Source organism: Saimiri boliviensis, chromosome 2 (genome assembly GCF_048565385.1).
Source record: "Saimiri boliviensis isolate mSaiBol1 chromosome 2, mSaiBol1.pri, whole genome shotgun sequence".
NCBI lineage: Eukaryota > Metazoa > Chordata > Mammalia > Primates > Cebidae > Saimiri > Saimiri boliviensis.
Genome location: NC_133450.1, coordinates 21,879,005 through 21,902,275, shown reverse-complemented (window position 1 = coordinate 21,902,275; position 23,271 = coordinate 21,879,005). Strand labels below are relative to the sequence as shown.

Here is a 23,271-nt window from a genome sequence, read left to right as displayed (position 1 = left end):
GTAATCCAGCTACTTGGGAGGCTGAGGCACAAGAATTGCTTCAACGCAGGAGGTGGAGGTTGCAGTGAGCCAAGATTGTGCCACTGCACCAGTGCACTCCAGCCTGGGTGATAGAGTGAGACTCCATCTCAAAAAAAAAAAAAAAAGAAAAGAGAAATGGAGAGACAGAAACCCACATTCGCCAATAGGGTATAAAATGATTCTTGTCAATTTCTGACTTAGCAGTGATTTTCTACAAAGCCTAATTCTTCTGGAAACCATGATTCCAAGCCAATTTTGGTTGGTTAACATTTTTTGAGCTTCTGTTTTGTTATAGGCAGTGTGTTAATTGCTGGATTTCACCTTTTGGAAGGTGAAAAAAACTTTAGTGAATTCTTCCATTCAAGGAGTTCATTGCCTAGTAAGAGAAGTGGAAACACAAATAACTCTCTATAAAAGTAGGGGATAAATGATATTCTAGAGATGGGAAACTTGGCTCTGTGGTATGCAAAGGAGACAGATAACCCAACATCCCTGTAAGTCTTTCTTCTATTTTTTTTTTTTTTTGAGGTTCCATGGAAGAAGAAAACTATTCTGTTGTTTACAGTTCAAAACTGAGCTTTTGAGCATAGGTCATTGCCAGTATTTTACCATGTGTCAGAAGTCAATTTGTCAATGTCATAGCCACCATTTCTGAGGAATTAAAGGCACTAGAAAGGATCCCATGGAGCCATTACCAACTTACCCATTACCAAAGAATTACTATGTTTGCTCATAGTAATTCTTTAATTTTACATAATTTCTGGTTGATAGAGATGATCTTGGAATAGCATGGATGATTTGAGGACTGCTAAGCATTTGAGTAATTTTATAACTAAATGCTGAGAAGTCCTTAAGAAACATTATACATTGCTTTTGAAGAATGATATCTAATCTTCAGAGTCTGGAGCAGAGACTTAAGTTTGTTAGAAGGAAAGGGAGAGAACTACCTTAAGTAATGTGGATGGTTCAGGCTTCACAGGACAAATTCCACCCCAGGCATGCACCTTTCTTTGGACATCTGGCTTGCGCTTAGAAGTTCAAAAGCAAAGTACAATGGGAAAATGCTGGCTATACATTACCATACATACATGTTTAGAAACTTGAGATTGTACTTGAAATGAAAGACTGATGCACAGTAGTTTTTGACATCTTCTATTGGCCACAGAAGGCCAGGAGTTAGGTTAGGAGGTGGAAGTGATTCAGCAGTATCAATAAGTAGATGCTTATGTAAGAAAGATGCTCAAGGGCCGGGCGTGGTGGCTCAAGCCTGTAATCCCAGCACTTTGGGAGGCCGAGGTGGGTGGATCACAAGGTCGGGAGATCAAGACCATCCTGGTCAACATGGTGAAACCCTGTCTCTACTAAAAATACAAAAAATCAGCTGGGCATGGTGGCGCGTGCCTGTAATCCCAGCTACTCAGGAGGCTGAGGCAGGAGAATTGCCTGAACCCAGGAGGTGGAGGTTGCAGTGAGCCGAGATCACGCCATTGCACTCCAGCCTGGGTAACAAGAGCGCAACTCCATCTAACCATCTAAAAAAAAGAAAGATGCTCAATAGGCATCAATGCACCTCTGGGCGTAAAATGGGCATATCCAACTTTCCTCCTACAATTTTCATATAACATGTTTTCACTGATATACATTAATAGACATTATAAATTGCTGTAAGCAAGAAATCCTATTATTATTTCAGCTGTGCTTTGACAAGCAGTGGCTAACATATAATGCCTCTGCTTTCTAAGAGTTAAAATGAGGGCCACCGTTTGGACTTTATACACAATTTCCTTCTAGTAACAATACTGGAGATACGAAAGTGGAAAGTGGTCCTTATTTATTGGATTGATCTATGCGTTAGTCTGTGCCTGTCGTTTTGTTATGCAAATTTAAACATAGCATAAAAGTATAAATATTATTTACAAAAGCTATTCTGTTTGAGTAAATCATAACATTTTGCCATATTTGCTTCAGGTTTAAAAAAACTAATCAACATCATAAGAAAGAGTTGTCTTGGCCAGAAACAAGCTTTCTTACTGCTCATGACATATTCAAAATCAACTCTTTATTGCTAAGTTCCTCCAAACTTTGAAATGGGCTTAAGTGAGCTCTCATGATTTGGTTCTGCATTACCTCTCTACTTTCATCATTTGCCACCTCTGCTCCTTACCAACCCCAAATATACTATATTCCACCCATGTTGCATTTCTTTCAGTTTCTGGAAGGCTCATCTTTCTCACTTCCTCACTTTAGCAATGCTGTTTTCTTTGCCTGGAATGTCTTCTCATCTGCCTCCTGTCCTGAGCAATTGCTATCCAGATCTTAATCTGTAAATCTTCTGAAAGTTTCATCTGACATGCAAAGCAGGTGCCTCCCTAAGATTCTTCCCCCAAGAGAGTGTTTTTCTGTTTTCCAGGTCAAAGACTGGCTAAAACAGTGAGGATAATAAATACAGTAGATAACAGTTAATAAAGAAATAAAAATATGTGTTTTGATATTTATAAGCATTTTTGAAAATTTGCTTTTAGTAAGTTTATTTAATAAGTGGAAGACTACTAATCCATTGAAAGTTATGTGTAATATTAACTTCTTTTATACTATTCATATAACCCTTACTGTGCACTTCCTTGTATTAAGTCTTTCATATACCTGTCTCATATATGTGTATACATACATACATACATACATACATAAATGTATGTGAAACCATCTTTGCAAAAATTATAACTGAGGAAATTGTGACAGTGAAAGAGATCAGGACTAATTGACTCCAACTTGCTTCTAATATTTAAGCTGTGCTTATTCATTCTTAGGCATAGATTGAACTAACTTTGGGAAGAAATTCAGTTCATAGTTTGAAATAAAAGTGATAATAACCCTTCATTGAAAAGACCCCCTTCCTGCCTGGGGACCAGTCTGCCTTCGCAGGACTAACAAATTCACTCTAAGTTTAGAAATTATGGTTTAGGAGCTGTGTAGCCTCTGGTTCCAAGAGTTTGAACCTCCCCAAATTGCTCCTGGGGATAACACCACTGTTGTAAAACCTAATTTCAGTGCTTGAGATATTTTGCAGACCCTGTACTGGATGGATCAGCTGACTCCAACCAGATGAGTAATCTGGCCCAACCAGTTCTGCCATCCCACCCAGGAACAGAACACAGCAAGAAAACTTCGTGTTGACACCCTATTATTCCATCTCCAACCTGACCAATCTGCACTTCCCAAGCCCCTACCTGCCAAATTATCTTTAAAAACTTCAATCCCTGAATACTTGGGGAGACAGATTTCAGTAATAATAAAACTCCGGTCTCCCACACAGCCAGCTCTGCATGAATTACTCTTTCTCCATTGCAATTCCCCTGTCTTCATAAATTGGCTCTGTCTATGCAGGCAAGGTGAGCCCATTGGGCAATTACATATGTATGTTTATATTGTGAGGGGCAAGGCTATTGGACCCCTAGAGCTTTGCTGAAAATCACTAGCATGACAGATTGATTAATAGGGGGAAAGGCATATAAATTTATTTAATGTGCATACATGGGAGGCTTCTGAATGAAGACCTAACCCCTTAATGGGGTACAAAAGCTCATATACTATCTTGAGGTTACAGAAAAAAATTAGGCTCAGAGAATGGCCCAAACCAGGTTATAGTGGCAAGGCAGGTAATGGGAGGGAGAAAGAATGGGTCTTGGCTAGCAAAGGTGGTCTTGTTATATAGATGAAGCCTCATAGGCAATAGCCCTCAGAGAGTATAGAGGGTAAATGTTTCTTTTCAGACCTTTAAAGATTTCAGACTCTGTTAAACTCTCCTAGATATGGGAAAGGCCTAGAAAGGGAAGGCCTGGCTGCATTATGGCAATTCTATACAGATGCAATTTCCTACAAATACAGCTTTGCAGGGCCACCTCATTCTGCTGGCTCTGTGGCATCCATTTCAAAATATGTCAAATACATGTATTTTGCAGTAAGATTATCTATCTATCTATCTATCTATCTATCTATCTATCTATCTATGTAAGCTATCTACCACAAAGATAAAAAAATGAAAGCTTACAAACATATTGGGTATTTCCATCCTTCTCCTATGGTAACACAATGTCATGTTTTCTATCTCTAGAATGTCACTTACTGCCTTATTTTATAAAGAATTGTCTGAGTATATATTATAATTATAAATAGAATGTAAGATTTTGAGTACACATCTGGTGCACTTACTAATATTCCACATAATACCTAGTACAATATCAGCACATAATAGTGACTCAATTAATTAGTAATTTACAATTAAATTAAAAAATGAAAACAAAGGAAACTAAAGTAAAAAAAAAAACCCAGAACTTGACAATAAATGATTATGCTTTTTTTTTTTTTTTTGAGATAGAGTTTTGCTATTTTTACCCAGGCTGAAGTACAGTGGCATGATCTCGGCTCACTACAACCTCTGCCTCCTGGCTTCAAGCAATTCTCCTGCCTCAGACTCCCAAGTAGCTGGGATTATAGGCATGCACCACCACACTCAGCTAATTTTGTATTTTTAGTAGAGACAGGATTTCAGCATGTTGATCAGGCTGGCTTGTCTTAAAGTCCTGACCTTACAGGATCTACCTGCCTTGGCCTCCCAAAGTGCTGGGATTACAGGTGTGAGCCACTGTGCCCAGCAGATTGTACATTTTGAAAAGCTTAAAAAGGATTTTTTTTTTTTGTAATAAACCTCAGGAAAATGTTTCTCCTTATATTTTTAAACTTGTTTATTCTCTCTCCAAATATTTATTGAGAATTCTGTGGTTTTGGTCTTGAATTTACAATGGTGAACAAAACAACTAGAGAAATTTTAATTTAGCAGAGACTCAGAGATTAAGAAAATAAATCAATTATTTAGGCCAAAACAAGATAAGAACTAATAAATGAAAGGAAGTGCTTCTTTAGATTGAATGGTTAGGAAAGGCCTCTCTGAGGAAGTAAAGAGGGAACTAAGATTAGAATGGAAAAGAAGTGTATTTACAGAAGGAAATTTTTGTTGTTGTTGATTTTTACAAAGGGAGGGGAAAGGGGGCCCCACTGAAGCCAAAGAGTATGGAGGTCATACAGAGCTTTTCAAAGTTAAAGAGTGTGTGGGGGAAAAAAACATAAAACAAAGCCTGAGGTTCTATGATTTAATGCTATTTTTCTTTGTGTGTGTGTGTGTGTGTGTGTGTGTGTGTGTGTGTGTGTGTGTGTATATGTGTCCCATGTTATTCAAGGTATGCCTTTAGTGGAAAACAACCTCATGTATACATTTATGTTTTTTAAAAGTGACACTTATGATTACTATTTGATATAATTTGGCTTTGTGTTCCCACAAAAATCTCTTCTCGAATTGTAATCTCTATGTGTCAAAGGAGGAACCTGGTGGAGATGACTGGCTCATGGGGACGTTCCCCTCATGCTGTTATCATGAAAGTGGGTGACTTCTCATGATATCTGATAGCTTAAAAGTATTTGGCAGTTCTCTGTGCCCTCCTGCCTCCAAGTAAGATGTGTCTTGCTTCCCCTTCACCTTCTACCATGATTGTAAGTTTCCTGAGGCTTCCCCAGCCATGCAGAACTGTGAATCAATTAAACCTCTCTTCTCCTTCAATTACCCAGACTTAATTAGTTCTTTCCAGCATTGTAAAAATGGACTAAAACAGAAAATTGGTAGTGGAAGTTTGGAACATTGCTATTAAGATACTTAAAATGTGGAAGTGACCTTGTAACTGGGTAATGGGCAGAGGTTAGAACAGTTTGGAGGACTCAGAAGAAGACAGGAAGATGTGAGAAAGTTTGGAACTTCCTAGTTACTTGTTGAATGATTTTGACCAAAATTCTGATAGTGATATGGGCAATGAAGTACAGGCTGAGGTGGTCTCAGATGGAGATGAGGAACTTACTGCAAATTGGAGCAAAGGTCACACTCTTGCTATGCTTTAGCAAAGATACTGGTGGCATTTTGCCTCTGTCCTAAAGATATGTGGTACTTTGAACTTGAGAGAGATGATGTAGGGTATCTGGCAGAATAAATTTCTAAGCGGCAAAACATTCAAGATGTGACATGGCAAAACATTCAAGATGTGACATGGCTTTTTCTGAAAGTGTACAGTCATATCTATTCACCAGGAGATGATCTGAAATTGGAACTTTTGTTCAAAAGGGAAGCACAACATAGAAGTTTGGAAAATTTGTAGTCTGACCATGCAGTAGAAAAGAAAAAAACCTCATTTTTTTAAAGAAGAAATTCAAACCTGCTGCAGAAATTTGCTTAAGTAATGAAGGTTAATAGTCACAATAATTGGGAAAATGTCTCTAGGCATTTTAGAGATCTTCATGGCACCCCCTTCCGTGAAAAATGGTTTTCTAGGACCCAGGTGCTCTGTGCAGGATTGGGACACAGTGCCCTGTGTCCTAGCCATTCTAGCTTTAGCTGTGGCTAATGGGCCAAGATACAGCTCAGGCCATTGCTTCAGAGGGTGCAAGCCCCTGGCTTTGGCTCCTTTGATGTGGTGGTGGGCCTGTGGGTGTGCAGAAGATAAGAGTTCAGGTTTTAGAACCTCTTCTTCAATTTCAGAGGATGTATGGAAATGCCTGGATGTCCAGGCAAAAGTCTGCTGCAGGGGCAGAGCCCTCATGGAAAACCTCTACCAGGGCAATGCAGAGTGGAAATATGTGGTTGAAGCCTTCTAGAGAGTCCCCACTCAGGCATTGCCTAATGGGGCTGTGAGAAGAGGGTCACAGTCCTACAGTCCTCCAGGCCCCAGAATAGTAAATGCACTGACAACCTGCACCATGCACCTGGAAAAGCCACAGCACTCAATGTCAGCCTGTGAAAACAGCTGAGGGGACTGTACCTGGCAAAGCCACAGGAGTGGAGCTACCCAACGCCTGGTAGCCCACCCCTTTCATCGGCATGCCCTGAATGTGAGATGTGGAGTCAAAGGAGATTACTTTGAAACTTTAACATTTAATGAGTGCCCTGCTGGGTTTCAGACTTGCATGGGACCTGTGGCCCCTTTGTTTTGGCCAATTTCTCCCATTTTGAACAAGAACATTTTCTTTAATGCCTGCACCCCCATTGCATCTTGGAAATAACTAATTTGTTTTGACACAGGCTCATAAATGAAAGGGACTTGCCTTGTCTTAGATGAGAATTTGGACTTGGACTTCTAAGTTAATGTTGGCATAAGTTAAGACATTGGGAGATTGTTGGGAAGGCATGATTAGTTTTGAAATGTGGGAAAAAAAACATGAGATTTGAGAGGGGCCAGGGGTAGAATGATATGGTTTGGCCTTGTGTCAATTCATCTCAAATTGTAATCCCCACCATGTCAAGGGAGGGACCTGATAGGGGGTTATTGGATCATAGATACAGTTTCCCTCATGCTGCTCTCATGATAGTGCGTGAGTTCTTATGACATCTGATAGTTTAAAAAGTGTTTGGCCATACCCCTCAACCACCTCCATATAAGATATGCCTTGCTTCCCCTCCACCTTCTGCCATGATTCTAAATTTCCTGAGACTTCCCCAGCCACGTGAAACTGTGAGTCAATTGAACCTTTTTTTTCATAAATTATCCAGTCTTATGTATTTCCTTATAGCAATGTGAAAACAGACTAATATACTATTTTTATGTCTAAATTAACTGTGACCAGATATTAAAGCCAATCTCATGGGGTTAACAAGAATTCTTGACAGGAATTTAGTTATGATTAAGCATTAATCAGGGTGTACTTTGGCCCACTTCCTTGGAAATGAAAGTCAGGTAACATTAGATACTAACCATTTGCATCCCCATTGTTCCCATACATAGGATTTCTGATGTTAGATAGATCTCTGATGTTAGAATCTTTTGTTTAATACTTGCTTAAATGGATCTTGAATTCCAGCAAAACAGCTGATGCAAACTAGTTTAAAGATACTCACAGAAAAACAGAATCAGCATGAGAATGCAGTTTCTTCGTCTCTTTGTCCTATGGCTTTACCCTACACTCCTCAATCATTAAACAATCTCCACACTTTGGCCCATTCCAAAATTCTTAAAAACCCTAGTCCCAAACTCCTGAGGGAGATGGATTTGAGGTTTTCTCCCATCCACTTGTTCAATGGCCCTACAATTAAAACCTCTTTCTCTGCTGCAACTCTGTCTTGGCATATTGACTTGCCCTGCACATAAGGCAATGGACTTTTATTATGATTACAATACAAGGAGTTTAAATACTGAGGAAAAAAAATTTCATTTATAACCGCTTGGGAAGTTACATCAGAGTTCTCGAAGATGCTCTCAATTTTTGTCTTTGTTACGTTATACATGGATTCTACCATATTCATCAAATTGATGAAGGTTTAGAGCACTCTTGGTAATACAAGAATGTTTTTTATTTTATTTTTATTTTATTTTTATTTTATTAATATTATTTTTTAAATGGGGTTTCACCATGATGGCCAGGCTAGTCTTGAACTCCTGACCTCAGGTGATCCACCCACCTCAGCCTCCCAAAGTGCTAGGATTACAGGCATAAGCCATTGCGCCTGGCAATACAAGAATGTTTTAATGACTTTTGATAGAATGTGTATTGACTTCTGCTAGCACTTAATGCAATCAAATTAGAATACCTGTATTGAGTATTGGTAAGGACTTTTAAGGTCTTGGAAACCCGACAACAGATCTGTTTAAGAATCCCCATCAGGTCTCTCAGTTTCTACTTTTATGCCTCTAGTATTAAAAGCTTATTACTTCTCAAGTTTGTCTCTTTTATCACCTGGCAACTGTAGTTTGAAAGCCTTTTTTATGTTAGTGCAAAATCTGGCTGTTTGTAAACTCCACTCATTTTCCTCTTGGGGCAACACAAAACAAGGCTACTTCTTCTCTGAATGGAATTTCAAATATATAAATGCAATTCAATTTCTATATTATTTCTTTCCTAGCTAAACATTATCTTAGCCCCTTTGAATTTCATATGAATTGGTCTATCTCTTACTGAGTAAATTGTCTTCTTGTATGTTAGATACTTTAACACTTGAGTTTATAGAATTACCCTTTTCAGTTCCTATAAATCCTCTGGTTAGCTCCAATTATCATTTATAAGTCTCAGGCACTTGCTAATTTCCTTCCTACAGAAATGTATTTTATTTCCAAAGAAAATGTAAGTATTTTCACCTGTAGAGAGCTATGCTTTTTAAAGAGTTTTGTGGATTTCACAAGCAATAAGTCCTTCTTTGATGCTTTTCCTTTTCTTCAATGTTATAATCTTCCAGTGTGTTCACAGGTTCTACCAACTTGAGATTGCTGGTAGAGATGTTTTATCAATGGGTATGTCTAAAGACATAAAAGCAATATTTCCCAGAAAAGTGTATTTCAACTGTCATCCAGTGAGTGAAATCTTATTAGATGAAGATGGTTTTCTGTAAAATGGTTTTAAAAGGAAAGTTAATGGGCCTATTGTCAGTGAGCATAAATACTTCATCCAGAAGATGACAATATATTGTATGTTTAAATCATTGGTTTCCAAACTGAGCTTGGCAGGCACCCTGAGAGTTCCTTGGAGTTGTCCATGCAATCACCATGCTCAACTTTTATCTCTTTTTTTTTTTTTTTTTTTTTTTTTTTTTTTTTTTTTTTGAGGCAAGGTCTTATGCTATCTCCCAGGATGGTGCACAGTGGGATGATCACAGCTCACTGCAGCCTCAACCTACCAGGCTCAGGTGAGCCTCCCACCTCAGCTTCTCAAGTCGCTTAGATTACAGGGGCCTGCCACCATGCCTGGCAATTTTTTTGTTATTTCCTGTAGAAACGGGGTTTTGCCATTTTGCCCAGGCTGATTTCAAACTCCTGGGATCAAGTGATTTGCCATCCTTGGCTTTTCAAGGTGATGGGATTACAGGCTTGAACCACTGGGCCTGGCCTATTTTTGTTTGTTTGTTTGTTTTTGTTTTGTTTAGTTTGTTTGTTTAATTGGGTTTTGCCATAAGATTTAGTTGAAAAGATGCTAAAATATTTTGAAAACTACTGGAATCTTGAATATTTTAGATACCATTTTAGGATTTTTTTCCTTATAAATAGTGAAATATTTTCATTAAATATCTTGCTAAACCTGGGATCCTTTGTGGCATTGAAGTTATATGTGTAGTAATTAATAAAGGTGCCACCTACAAGGGCTAATGATGCCAAAGGAAGAAATAAGGATTAGGAATAGGCAAATTCAGGAACTGCTAGGACCCTGCTGTCATGCAAATGTCCTTGATAATGAAGAAAGGGAAATGAAATTACAGTTCACATGGTTGTATAGAAACAGAACTGTTCCTATACAGAATGCTTTCTGAAGGTTCCCTGAGGCTGTGCAGCTCTTTAAGTCAGCAAGCCCTTTTTATTTTCAACCACAAAGTGGAAAAAAGCACCTTCTTGTTTCTTTTTCTCTTTCAAGACATCGAAACTATAAGTATTGTTGAGTCACCTTATCTCTTTTTGAGGAAGGAAATGCCAGTCCTTTGTAGGTGAATTTAGAAGATTTATCAGGAACAACCACCCAAAAACAAAACAAAACAAAACAAAACAAAAAACAAAAAAACCCCCCCAAAACCCAAACCAAACCAAACCAAACCAAAACGAGTAGAGAAATGGATCATAACATCATTGGATTTAATATTTTCTTCATTTTACAATGTTCTGTCTTGCTTGACATGCTTACTTTACAAACGCTTATATTCCTGGCTTGGAGTTGCTCTCTAAACACCATGGTGCATAATTAATGTCAAGGTGGAAGGCGATTATGCTGCAAATGCTGCTCCCTCAGCTCTAAAAAGCATTTTGAAAGCCAATTTAGGTCACACATGGTTCAGTCTCTTAGAAATTTTTCTTAATTGTTCAGCTAAAGAGAATGCCTCAGGGCGTTTATTACAGACATTCCAACGGGTTGCGGATCCTGGGGTGTGTGAATGTGTTGGAAGGAGAGCATGGTATCTCAAGGGGTGCAGTGGCGTGGTTTGCGAAAGGAGAGAGGGATCCCAAGAAGGTTATGTTTTTTTAAAGCCTTATAAAAATCTAAACAAAAGGACAGAGCAAGGAACATAATTTAGCTAAAAAGTGTATGAGAAGTGGTGCACTGATTTTAAGAAGAAAACTGTTGTTATTTTCTTCACCCGAGTAAGCTTCTGAGGTCGACATGGCAAGAAGCATGTCAGACTAGGAAGCAGATAGAAAATACATTTTTAAAAAATTGTATTTGTTGGGCTCTCGGGTACATGTGCACATCCTGCATCCTGCAGGATTGTTTCATAAGTACATACATGGTGGTTTGCTGTCTCCATCCCCCTACCCCTGCCCATTGCCTACACCAGGCATTTCTTCTGGCGTTATCCCTCCCCCTCCTCCCCGTCCCTCACCTCCCTTCCCTCTCCTCTACCCCCCCACCTAGCCCTGTGAGTGTTGTTCCCTTCCCTGTGCCCAAGTGTTCTCATTGTTCATCACCCGCCTATGAGTGAAAACATGTGGTGTTTGGTTTTCTGTTCTTGTGTCAGTTGGCTGAGAATGATGGTTTCTAGATTCATCCATGTCTCTACAAAGGACATGAACTCTTCGTTTTTTATGGCTGCATAGTATTTCATGGTGTATATGTGCCATATTTCTTTTGTCCAGTCTATCATCGATGGGTATTTGGGTTGGTTCTGGGTCTTTGCTATTATAAACAGCACCACAATGAACATACGTGTGCATGTGACTTTACGATAGAACTATTTATAATCCTTTGGCTATATACCCAGTAATGGGATTGCTGGGCCAAATGCAATTTCTATTTTTAGATCCTTGAGGAATCACCACACTGTCCTCCACAATGGTTGAACTAATTTACACTCCCACCAACAGTGTAAAAGTGTTCCTTTTTCTCCACATCCACTCCAGCATCTCTTATCTCCAGACTTTTTAATGATCGCATTCTAACTGGCATGAGATGGTATCTCAATGTAGTTTTGATTTGCATTTCTCTAATGACCAATGATGATGAGCATTTTTTCATATGTTTCTTGGCTGCATATTTGTCTTCTTTTTAAAAGTATCTGTTTTTATCCTTCACCCACTTTTAAATGTTTGTTTGTTTGTTTGTTTTTGTTTTTCTCCTGTAGATCTGCTTTAGTTCTTTGTAGATTCTGGATATTAGCCCTTTGTCTGATGGGTAGATTGCAAAAATTTTTTTCCCATTCTATTGGTTGCTGGTTTACTCTAATGATTGTTTCTTTCGCTAAGTGGAAGCTCTTAAGTTTAATTAGGTCCCATTTGTCTATTTTGGCTTTTGTTGCCACTGCTTTGGTGTTTTAGTCATGAAGTTCTTGCCTGTGCCTTTGTCCTGAATGGTTTTGCCTAGGTTTTCTTCTATTGTTTTTATGGTGTTAGTTCTTATGTTTAAATCTTTAATCCATCTGGAGTTAATTTTTGTATAAGGCATAAGGAAGGGGTTCAGTTTCAGCTTCCTGCATATGGCTAGCCAGTTTTTTCAACACCATTTATTAAACAGGGAATCCTTTCCCCATTGCTTGTTTTTGTCAGGTTTGTCAAAGATTGATGGTTATAGATGTGTGGCATTGCTTTCAAGGCCTCTGTTCAGTTCCATTGATCTATATCTCTGTTTTGGTACCAGTACCATGCTGTTTTGATTACTGTAGCCTTGTAGTGTTTGAAGTCAGGTAGCATGATGCCTCCAGCTTTGTTCTTTTTGCTTAGAATTGTGGGCTCTCTTTTGGTTCCACATGAAGGTTAAAGTGGTATTTTCCAGTTCTGTGAAGAAAGTCAATGGTAGCTTGATGGGGATAGCATTGCATCTATAAATTGCTTTCAGCCATATGGCCATTTTCGTGATATTGATTCTTCCTAACCATGAGCATGGAATATTTTTCCATGTGTTTGTGTCCTCTCCTATTTTCTTGAGCAGTGGTTTGTAGTTCTCCTCAAAGAGATCTTTTACCTCCTTTGTTAGTTGTATTCCTAGGTAGTTTATTCTCTTTGTAGCAATTGTGAAGGGAAGTTCACTCTTGATTTGGCTCTCTGTTTGTCTGTTATTGGTGTATAGGAATGCTTGTGATTTCTGCACATTGATTTTGTGTCCTGAGACTTTGCTGAAGTTGCTTATCAGCTTAAGGAGGTTTTGGGGTGAGACGATGGGGTCTTCTAAATATAGGATCATGTCGTCTGCAAATAGGGACAATTTTACTTCTTCCTTTCCTAATTGAATGCCCTTTATTTCTTTTTCTTGCCTGATTACTCTGGCTAGAACTTCCAAAACTATATTGAATAGGAGTGGTGAGAGAGAGCATCCTTGTTTTGGCCATTTAAAGGGAATGCTTCTAATTTTTGCCCATTCAGTATGATATTGGCTGTGGGTTTGTCATAAATAGCTTTTATTTTCTTTTTCTTATTTTTTGTTATTTAGTCTTTATTTCATAATCATAAACTTAACTCAACTCTGCAATCCAGCTAGGCATGGAAGGGAACAAGGAAATCATGGAACCCAAAGGGAACTGCAGCGAGAGCACAGATTTTAGGATACTGTGAGCAAATGGGGTGCAGGGGTGCTCTCCTGAGCTACAGAAGGAATGGTCTGGTGGTTAAGATAAAACACAAGTCAAACTTATTAAAGTTGTCCACAGTCAGCAATGGTGATCTTCTTGCTGGTCTTGCATTCCTGGACCCAAAGCACTCCATGGCCTTCACAATATTCATGCCTTCTTTCACCTTGCCAAAGACCACATTTGCCATCCAACCACTCAGTCTTGACAGTGCAGATGAAAAACTGGGAACCGTTTGTGTTGGGTCCAGCATTTGCCATGGACAAGATGCTGGGACCTGTATGTGTTAAGATGAAGTTCTCATCATCAAATTTCTCCTCGTAGATGGACTTTCCACCAGTGCCATTATGGCATGTGAAGTCACCACCCTGACACATGAACCCTGGAATAATTCTGTGAAAGCAGGAACCCTTATAACCAAATACTTTCTCTCCAATGCTCAGAGCACAAAAGTTTTCTGCTGTCTTTGGAAACTTGTCTGCAAACAGCTCGAAAGAGACACGACCCAAGGGCTCGCCATCGACGGCAATGTTGAAGAACACGATGGGGTTGACCATGGCTGATACTAGAAGGCTCCAGGTGGTGTCAGCATCTGCAAAGCCAAAAGCTTTTATTTTCTGGAGATATGTTCCATCAATACCTAGTTTATTGAGAGTTTTTAGCATAAAGCACTGTTGAATTTTGTCAAAGGCCTTCTCTGCATCTATCGAGATAATCATGGGATTTTTGTCCTTGGTTCCGTTTATGTGGTGAATTATGTTTATAGATTTGTGTATGTTGAACAAGCCTTGCATCCCTGGTATGAAGGCTACTTGATCGTGGTGGATAAGCTGTTGATGTGCTGTTGGATTCGGTTTGCCAGTGTTTTATTGAAAGAAAACTATAGTTTTCTTTCTCAGTTGTGTCTCTGCCAGATTTTGGTATCAGGATGATGTTGGTCTCATAGAAAGAGTTAGGGAGGATTTCCTCTTTTTGTGTTATTTGGAATAGTTTCAACAGGAATGGTTGAAACCAGCTCCTCTTTGTACGTCTGGTAGAATTCAGCTGTGAACCCATCTGGACCTGGACTTTTTTTGGTTGGTAGGCTGTTAATTGCTGCCTCAACTTCAGACCTTGTTACTGTTCTATTCAGGGTTTCAACTTCTTGGCTTAGTCTTGGGAGTGTGCAAGTGTCCAGGAATTTATCCATTTCTTCCAGATTTACTGGTTTATGCACATAGAGTTGTTTGTAGTAATGTCTGATGGTAGATTGTATTTCTGAGCAATTGGTGGTCATCTCCCCTTCATTTTTTTTTATTGCATCTATTCGATTCATCTCTCTTTTCTTTTTTATTAGTCTAGCTAGCAGTCTATTTTGTTGAACTTTTCAAAAAAACGGTTCCTGGATTTATTGATTTTTTTGAAGGTTTTTGTGTGTGTGTGTGTGTCTCTATCTCCTTCAGTTCTGCTCTGATCTTAGATATTTCTTGTCTTCTGCTTGCTTTTGAGGTTTTTTGATCTTGCTCCTCTAGCTTTTTCAATTTTGATGATAGGGTGTTGATTTTAGATCTTTCCTAGTTTCTTATGTTGGCATTTAATTGTTATAAATTTCCCTCTAAACACTGCTTTAAGTGTGTGCCATAGGATCTGGTTCATTGTGTCTTTATTCTTGTTGTTTTCAAAGAACATTTTTATTTCTACCTTCATTTCATAGTTTATCCATTCATCACTCAGGAGCAGGTTGCTCAGTTTCCATGTGATTGTGTTGTTCTGAGTACTTTTCTTAATCCTGAGTTCTAATTTGATTGTGCTGTGGTCTGAGAGAGTGCTTGTTATGATTTCTGTTCTTTTGCATTTGCTGAGGGATGATTTACTTTGAATTATGTGGTTAGTTTTGGAGTAAGTGCAATGTGGTGCTGAGAAGAATGTGCATTTGGTGTGAAGTATCCTGTAAATGCCTGTTAGGTCTGCTTGGTCCAAATCTGCATTCAAGTCCTGGATATGCTTGTTGACTTTCTGTCTCGTTGATCTGTCCAATATTGTCAGTGGAGTGTTAAAGTTTCCCACTATTATTGTGCGGGAATCTAAGTCTCTTTGTAGGTCTTTAAGAACTTGCTTTATGTATCTGGGTACTCCTGCATTGGGTGCATAAATATTTAGGATAGTTAGCTCTTCTTGTTGCATTGATCCTTTTACCATTCTGTAGTACCCTTCTTTGTCTCTTTTGATCTTTGTTGGTTTAAAGTCCATTTTATCAGAGAATAGGATTGCTACCCCTGCTTTTTTTTTTGCTCTCCATTTGCTTGGTAAATCTTCTATCCCTTTATTTTGAGTATATGTGAGTCTTTGCATGTGAGATGGGTCTCCTGAATATAGCACACCAATGGGTCTTGACTTTTTATCCAGTTTGCCAGTCTGTGTCTTTTGATTGGGGCATTTAGGCCATTTACATTCAACGTTAATATTGCTATGTTTGAATTTGATCCTGCCATTTTGTTGCTGGCTGGTTGTTTTGCCCGTTAATTGACATGGCTTCTTCATTGCATCATTATTCTTTACTATTTTGCACATTTTTGCAGTGGCTGGTATTGGTTGTTCCTTTTGCTGTTTAGTACTTCCTTCAGTAGTTCCTGTAAGGCAGGTCTTGTAGTGACGAAATCTCTGAGCAATTGCTTGTCCGTAAAAGGTTTTATTTCTCTGTCACTTAATGAAGCTTAGTTTGGCAGGATATGAAATTCTGGGTTGAAAGTTCTTTTCTTTAAGGATATTGAATATTGGCCCCCACTCCCTTCTAGCTGGCAGGGTTTCTGCCAAGAGATCCGCTGTGAGTCTGATGGTCTTTCCTTTGTGGGTGACTCGACCTTTCTCTTTGGCTGCCCTTAGGATTTTTTCCTTCATTTCAACCCTGGTGAATCTGACAACTATGTGCCTTGGAGTTGCTCTTCTTGAGGAATATCTTTGTGGTATTCTCTGTATTTCCTGGATTTGAATGTTGGCTTGCCTCTTTGGGAAAGTTCTCTTGGATAATATCTTGAAGAGTGTTTTCCAACTAGGATTCATTCTCCTCGTCGCATTCAGGTATGCCGATCAAGTGTAGGTTAGGTTTTTTCACATAATCCCATAGTTCTTGGAGGCTTTGTTCATTTCTTTTATTCTTTTTTCTCTAATCTTGCCTTCTCATTTTATTTCATTGATTTGCTCTTCTATCTCTAATATCCTTTCTTCTGCTTGATAGATTCAGCTGTTGAAACTTGGGTATGCCTAGCGGAGTTCTCGTGCTGTGTTTTTCAGCTCCATCAAGTCATTTATGCTCTTCTCTAAGCTGGTTATTCTAGTTAGCATTTCGTATAACCTTTTTTCAAGGTTCTTAGTTTCTTTGCATTGGGTTAGAACATGGTCTTTTAACTCAGAGAAGTTTGTTATTACCCACCCTCTAAAGCCTGCTTCTGTCAATTCATCAGATTAATTCACTGTCTTTTTTTGTTCCCTTGATGGTGAGGAGTTGTGATTCCCAGGAGGAGAAGAGGTGTTTTGTTCTTTGATGGTTTCATCCTTTTTGCACGGTTTTTTTCCCCATCTTTGTGGATTTATCTCCCTTTAATCTTTGAAGTTGGTGATTTCAGGAGTCTCTGAGTAGACTTTTTATTTTCTATTGAGGTTGGAGCTGTATCTTTTTTGGCCTGTAGAGGGCGTTGCTGGACTCTCTCGGCTTCAGTCAGGTTGCTGGGTGGGTGGTCCTTCCTGGGACTGTGTTTCCAGGTGAGATTGGCCCCGCCTTCCTAATGGCCGCTCTCCCAAACCTCTATCTTCCTGGTTGGGGTCAAGCTGGTGTATTTGCTGCCTAGCTCTCTAGCAAGGGCTTCAGTTTGAGCTCTGTGGATGTTGGGCCTGCCAGGCCTTATGGTCTGTTTCTCTGCTTTCAACTCTGCCTCCCTCCGTGGGATGGTCGGTCCCACTGGCCTTCGTCCAAACTCCCGCCCAGGGCCCTGCGGCAACTTGCTGGGCCCGCCTGTAGCCGCTGCTCAGATTTGCATCAACTACCTGGGGCGCCACGCTGTCTGGCAGCACTCTCGTGGACCCTGGCTGCAGGAGGGATGAGGTAAGCACAGGATCTGAAACAGCGCCGAGGGGATCAAGTCCCCTGACCCTCTGAGCCAAGCCGGCTGCTGCATGTTGCAGGTGGGGATGTTGGCCCGGGCTCCCCCACCCCGGCTTAATTTGACCCCTGGGCGGCTCAAGCCCTGGGGCTCCTTCTCTGCGCCTAAATTCAGTGCCCTGTCAGTCCCACAGACACAAACCCGACACCTCATTTAGAATTGTGAGGTCTTCTAGCCCTCTGAGTCTCGTTCGCTGGGAGCTGCATTCGGGTGCTGGCTTCTCTGTCCCAAAATGCATTTTTAAGTGGACCATTTCTTTTATTTTCAGTTATCATTTGGTTTTCTTTCTGAGTCTGCTGCTGGTTGGGGAAGGCTGACAAAGCTTGCAGTATCAGTCAATGTAGTCAACCTGATGAAAAAATCTCAAGCTTCTTTTGGCGTCTATGGTCATTAAGTCTGGAGCCAGAACATGTGCTGTCCTAGGGGTATAGTTAATGTTCCTGGTGGAGAAAGGAAAGAAATAGAGGATTGCACCAACTTATAGTAGTATAGTACTAGACCATATCTCCTTCCCTCCAGCTCTTCCTTCCCAGCTCTATGGTATAATACACATTATGTCGCCATGCATTTCTCTTAAATTATAAATAAACCTAATAAATACTTCTTCACCATGTGTGTTAAGCAGGTAATTAAAAAGTGGAACCTACAACTGGGATTCTTTAGCAAGGAACTTGGTGAGGGAGAGCTCCCAGGTGAAACCTATAAAGAAATGACGGAAGCAGGAGACTCTGGGTAAAAAGCTCTGCTTGATTTCACAAGAAGCTCTGGACTTTGGCACCACATGCCTGCCCTACTGTGAGGCAAGGAAGCTAGAGTTTTATATTCTAATATCCATCCGTTATTGGCAATGGGCTGCCCTTGAAAAAGGAGCAAAACCTCTCAAGCATTTTCAGGGAGTGGCTCCACTCGGGTTTCTAAAGGGAGTTCTCATGAGAACAATGCATCTGTGAGCTGCTGTTAGTCAGACTCAGAACAGCTGGAGGATGAAGGCACTACTATCAGGTAAAGCAAATCTTCCCAACAAGGGCAGCAAGAGCGTCAATTACACCATGAAAAATATCCATTTCGTTTAGCAATTTGCTTATGTCAGGAATATCCCAGGACACACAAAAGCTAAATCTTCATGTGAAGAGAATTATTGGGGATATAGGGCAGGGCTTTTCTGTCCCACAGTTTTCTGTCTGTATCTTTAGTTTTAGTTTTATGAAACCCTGCAGCAAACATTCACTGTAAGGGGCAAGATAATGTTTTACACTTTGTAGGCCAGATGTTCTCTACCAAGCTCTGCTGTTTTAGCATTAAAACAGCTATATAACAGCTATATAGAACACATATAAACTAATGGGTAAGGCTGTGTTCTAATAAAGCTTTATTTACAAAATCAGGTTGTGGGCTGGATTTGGCCAGCAGGATACAGTTTTCTGATCCCAATATAGGAGAAAATGCAGAGGAGAATGATCACTTTTTAATTCATCTAACATAGTATTAACTTTTCACTTCTAGCAAAAAGTTTGTAACTAACATATTTTCCAGTCTGGGTTAAGAGTATATGCTTTACAGTCATAAAGACCAGAATTGCACTTCTGCCTCTCTCTAGGTCACCCATTTCAGAGGGTCATTTTGAGGAATATATATAAAACAATATATTTAATGCACTTAGAATATATTTAATGCTGGCAGTAAATAAGTGCCTAATAAATGGTACTTTGTTATTATTGTTGTTCTTTCCCATGGGACATTGTTTTATAATTACTTCCCTGGAATAATCACTGTTTTTATTCAGTGTCTGATTTGCTTCTGAGGCCTTATGAGTTTGGTAATTAAGTTTTGCAGAATAAATGTGGCTACAAAAGGAAAGGCCTGTTTTCTCACATTGAGATAAAAACCAAGACCTGTGCTTTGTGATTTTCTAATTTCTCTGTTTCTTTTGCTTGGCAGAGAAAGATGGGATAAATATTTATAAAATAGATCCTCATCTAAGAGATGGAATTGATGTTGTGGAGGAATTAAACTAGATGGGAGGCTAGCAGAAAACTGCACGTATAAATAGATCCTATTTGCTATAACAAATAATTACCAGAGGGGCAAAATGAGAATGACCTGTGATAGCATCTTACTTTGGTCTTTTTTATTATCACCACTTGCCTCAATGACTCACTAAATGCCTGAATGAGTTTCAAACTCCATTGGGTGTAAGTCAAACCAATTTCCACTTGTTTCATTTACCTTCCAATACAGCATGTAGGCAAGACTTGGATTGGGGGCTTGATTTAAAACAGCTGTCTCTCTGTGTTTCTCACAGAGAAAAAAATGTGAGCCAAAATTTTTCTTGCCTCTAAGGAGCCTGTGAAGTTGGCCCTTGTTCCAGGGAAGAAGCTGGAAGGCCCAGCACTGCTGATACAGATTCATTGAGGAAGTATATTCCTCAGAGGCAAGCCATCCATCATTACTCACTGGCTGGGCTTTCCCTTCCCAGACGACTACATAATGTCCAAGTTGGACATACAATTTTGCATTAGCCTGGAGAAAACAAATGGCACACCTTCCGTAGGTTAAATGGATTGGGCCATCCAAGAAAATCTGTTTTATGGAACCACTTGGCTTACTGAACAGCCTCATGTTACAGATAAATGAAATCCTACAGCAAAGGAGCCAAACCTGCATTTTAGTTATTTTTGCAGAAGTAGAGCCATCTGTTGCCAGAAAAAGCTCAACTTCATGATAATGGAACACTAGAACACTAGACTGGGAATATTCTTTGCTTTTCTAATAAGATCCTAATTTCTCATTATGGCTATAAACACCTCAGTCTTTTGTTACTTTTCCTCATATGCTTACTCTCTGGCTACATTGGTTTCTCTTTGTCCCTCAATTCTATCAGGTGTGTGCCATTCCAAGAACTTTGCACCTGCTCTTCCCTTGCCTGGAACATATTTTCCTCAAGTATGCACAGGACCTTTGTGATCATTGATTCAGCTAAATGATGCTTTTTTGGAGCATATTTTTGTGAAAAAAAATCCCTCTAAAGAGGTACCCACATCACTCTCTGGTACATTATCCTGGATTTTTATATTTATAGCACTCTTTATTATCTAGGACTCTCTTATTTGTTTACTTACTTATGGTAGCATAAGTTTTATGAGAGCACTGTCCCTTTCTGTCTTCATCTTTAGCTTTCAGAATAATGTCTGATAGAAGATGATGCTTAAGTAATATTGGATGAAAGAATGAATCAAATAATCTGGATCATCTTCAAAAGTAGTCCTATAAAAATCGGAAATTTTCATATTCTTTATGAGTCTCAGTTTTCCAAAATGATAGGATTGGAATATTGTGGAATTTATATACTTATATTTTTGATTCCATGGGGCTTTTTCTTTTAACTGATTTCAAATTTTGCTGGCCGTTAAAAAACATAAAGCTGGGATCAGGAGTTAGTACTCTGCATCTCTGACTATGGCTGTGTCCTCACAATGCCAACATAACCAATTAATTATATCAATTCTGTTATTTGACATCACAAAACCCTGTTTGTTTTCAGGTTTTATAAACATAATTCAAAAAAGTAGGATTATAGTGGAATAGTTGATCCTTAAAATCTTGGGATATGAGATACAAATGTTAACTTTCTCAATTGTTACCAGATTATTTTTCACTGAGAAATGACCTTTAGTGATGATGGTAAAATGTGAGATGCTCACTAAAGCTTATGTCAATAACATTTAAGAAATGACCAGCTTTGACTTCAATTCTGGTTATTTGAAGACGACAGAAAACCTCTCCTAAAACACATCCCCATACATAGTATCAGCCCTGTCATTTATTTTGAAGATCACACTTTTATCAGCAGGGTGTTGAATTTCTCTTTCTAGAAAACTGTAGTTGTCTTACTCAGTTGCTCACTTCTGTGCAGCATCACATGCTGTGTGGTGGTGGTTGATATTATTTGGTTGACTCCATTCATTCACACTTTTTATTCCATGCACATAGGAGTGCGTATAATAATAGAAACCAAATAAAGCATTTTAATCAGTATATTTCATTGTTACTCACTGATATGGTTTGGCTGTGTCCCCACCCAAAATCTCATCTTGAATTGTAGCTCTCATAGTCACTACATATCATCGGGAGGAACCTGGTGGGAGGAACCTGGTGGGAGGAACCTGGTGGGAGGTAACTGGATCACAAAAGTAGATTTTTCCCATGCTGTTCTTGTGATAATAAGTCTCATGGGACCTGATGGTTTTACAAACGGAAGTTCCTCTGCACGAGTCCTCTTGTCTGCCACCTTGTAAGACATCCTTTTGGCCTTCTTTCATTTTCCACTATGATTGTGAGGCTCCCCAGCCATGTGAAACTGTGAGTCCATTAAACCTCTTTTTCTTTATAAATTACTCAGTCTCAAGTATATATTTATTAGCAGCATGAGAACAGACTGATACACTCACAAATATTTGTTAAGTGTCTGCTCTGCTCAGCACTTCAGGGAATATAGACAAGAAGGTAGATGACATGGACCCTGCCCTGGTTTATACTTTATATTAGATGTAATAAATATTAATTAACTATCTGCTGTTTACTAGGCGTCAGTTATACACTTTTCTATTAGTTTTGTCATTTACTTCTCAAAACCGTTATGCTTCAAAGGTGTTACTGTCCAAATCTGGCAGATGAGAAAATTGAAGGTTAAAAGTTTTTCCAATTTCCCAAAATTAAATTATGTTAAAACTAGAACTTAAAATTAGTTTTCTAAGTCTGGTGCCTACTTCATTAGATTACAGAAAGACAAATGATATACAGCATTAGTGAAATGACTATAGAGCAAGGCAAGCTACTTTAAGAACAGCAGAGGAGGAAAACAGGTACTTTAATATCCTTACTTTGGAGAGGTGAGTGTATTAGTCAGGGTTTTTCAGAGAAACAGAACCAATAGGAGATCTGTCTGTCTACCTATCTACCTACCTAACAATAGGGAGAAAGAAGGAGAGAGAGAGAAGGAAGTATGTATTATAAGGAATTGGCTCGTACAATTATGAAGCCTGAAAAATCCCAAGATCTGCTGCTGGTAAACTGGTGACCTAGCAAAGTCAGTGGTGTAATTCTACTCTGAATGCTGTCAGGCTTGAAATCCAGAAAGAGCCAATGTTTCAATTCAACTCCAAAGGCAAGAAAGAACTGATGTCCCAGCCCAAGGCCATTGGGCAGGAGGAGTTATGTCTAACTTATGGGAAGGTCATCGTTTTTGGTTTTTTTCAGGCCCCAGGTGACTAAAGGAACCCCACTTATGCTGGGAAGGGCAATCTATTTTACTCAGTCTGTGGTTTCAAATGTTAATTCTCATCCAGAACCACCCTCACAGACCCAACCAGAATAATTCTCCCCCAGTGTCTGGGTACCCTACAGTCTAGTCAAGTGGACATATAAGATCACAGTGGGTTTGCCTTACTGTCTCTTTATATGTATTCATCACAATAGCTCATATCATAGTTGTTTTTGCATTAAAGTTCTTACATCAAGATTTAAAAATCTTGAGTCACAGGTTTGCTTTTGTTT

The 23,271-nt window shown here is 39.2% G+C and overlaps 1 pseudogene; it reads right to left on the bottom strand.

Moving 5' to 3' along the window:
• Window positions 1-13,597: 13,597 nt before the first annotated feature.
• Window positions 13,598-14,139, bottom strand: LOC120364008 (peptidyl-prolyl cis-trans isomerase A-like; annotated as a pseudogene).
• Window positions 14,140-23,271: the final 9,132 nt, after the last annotated feature.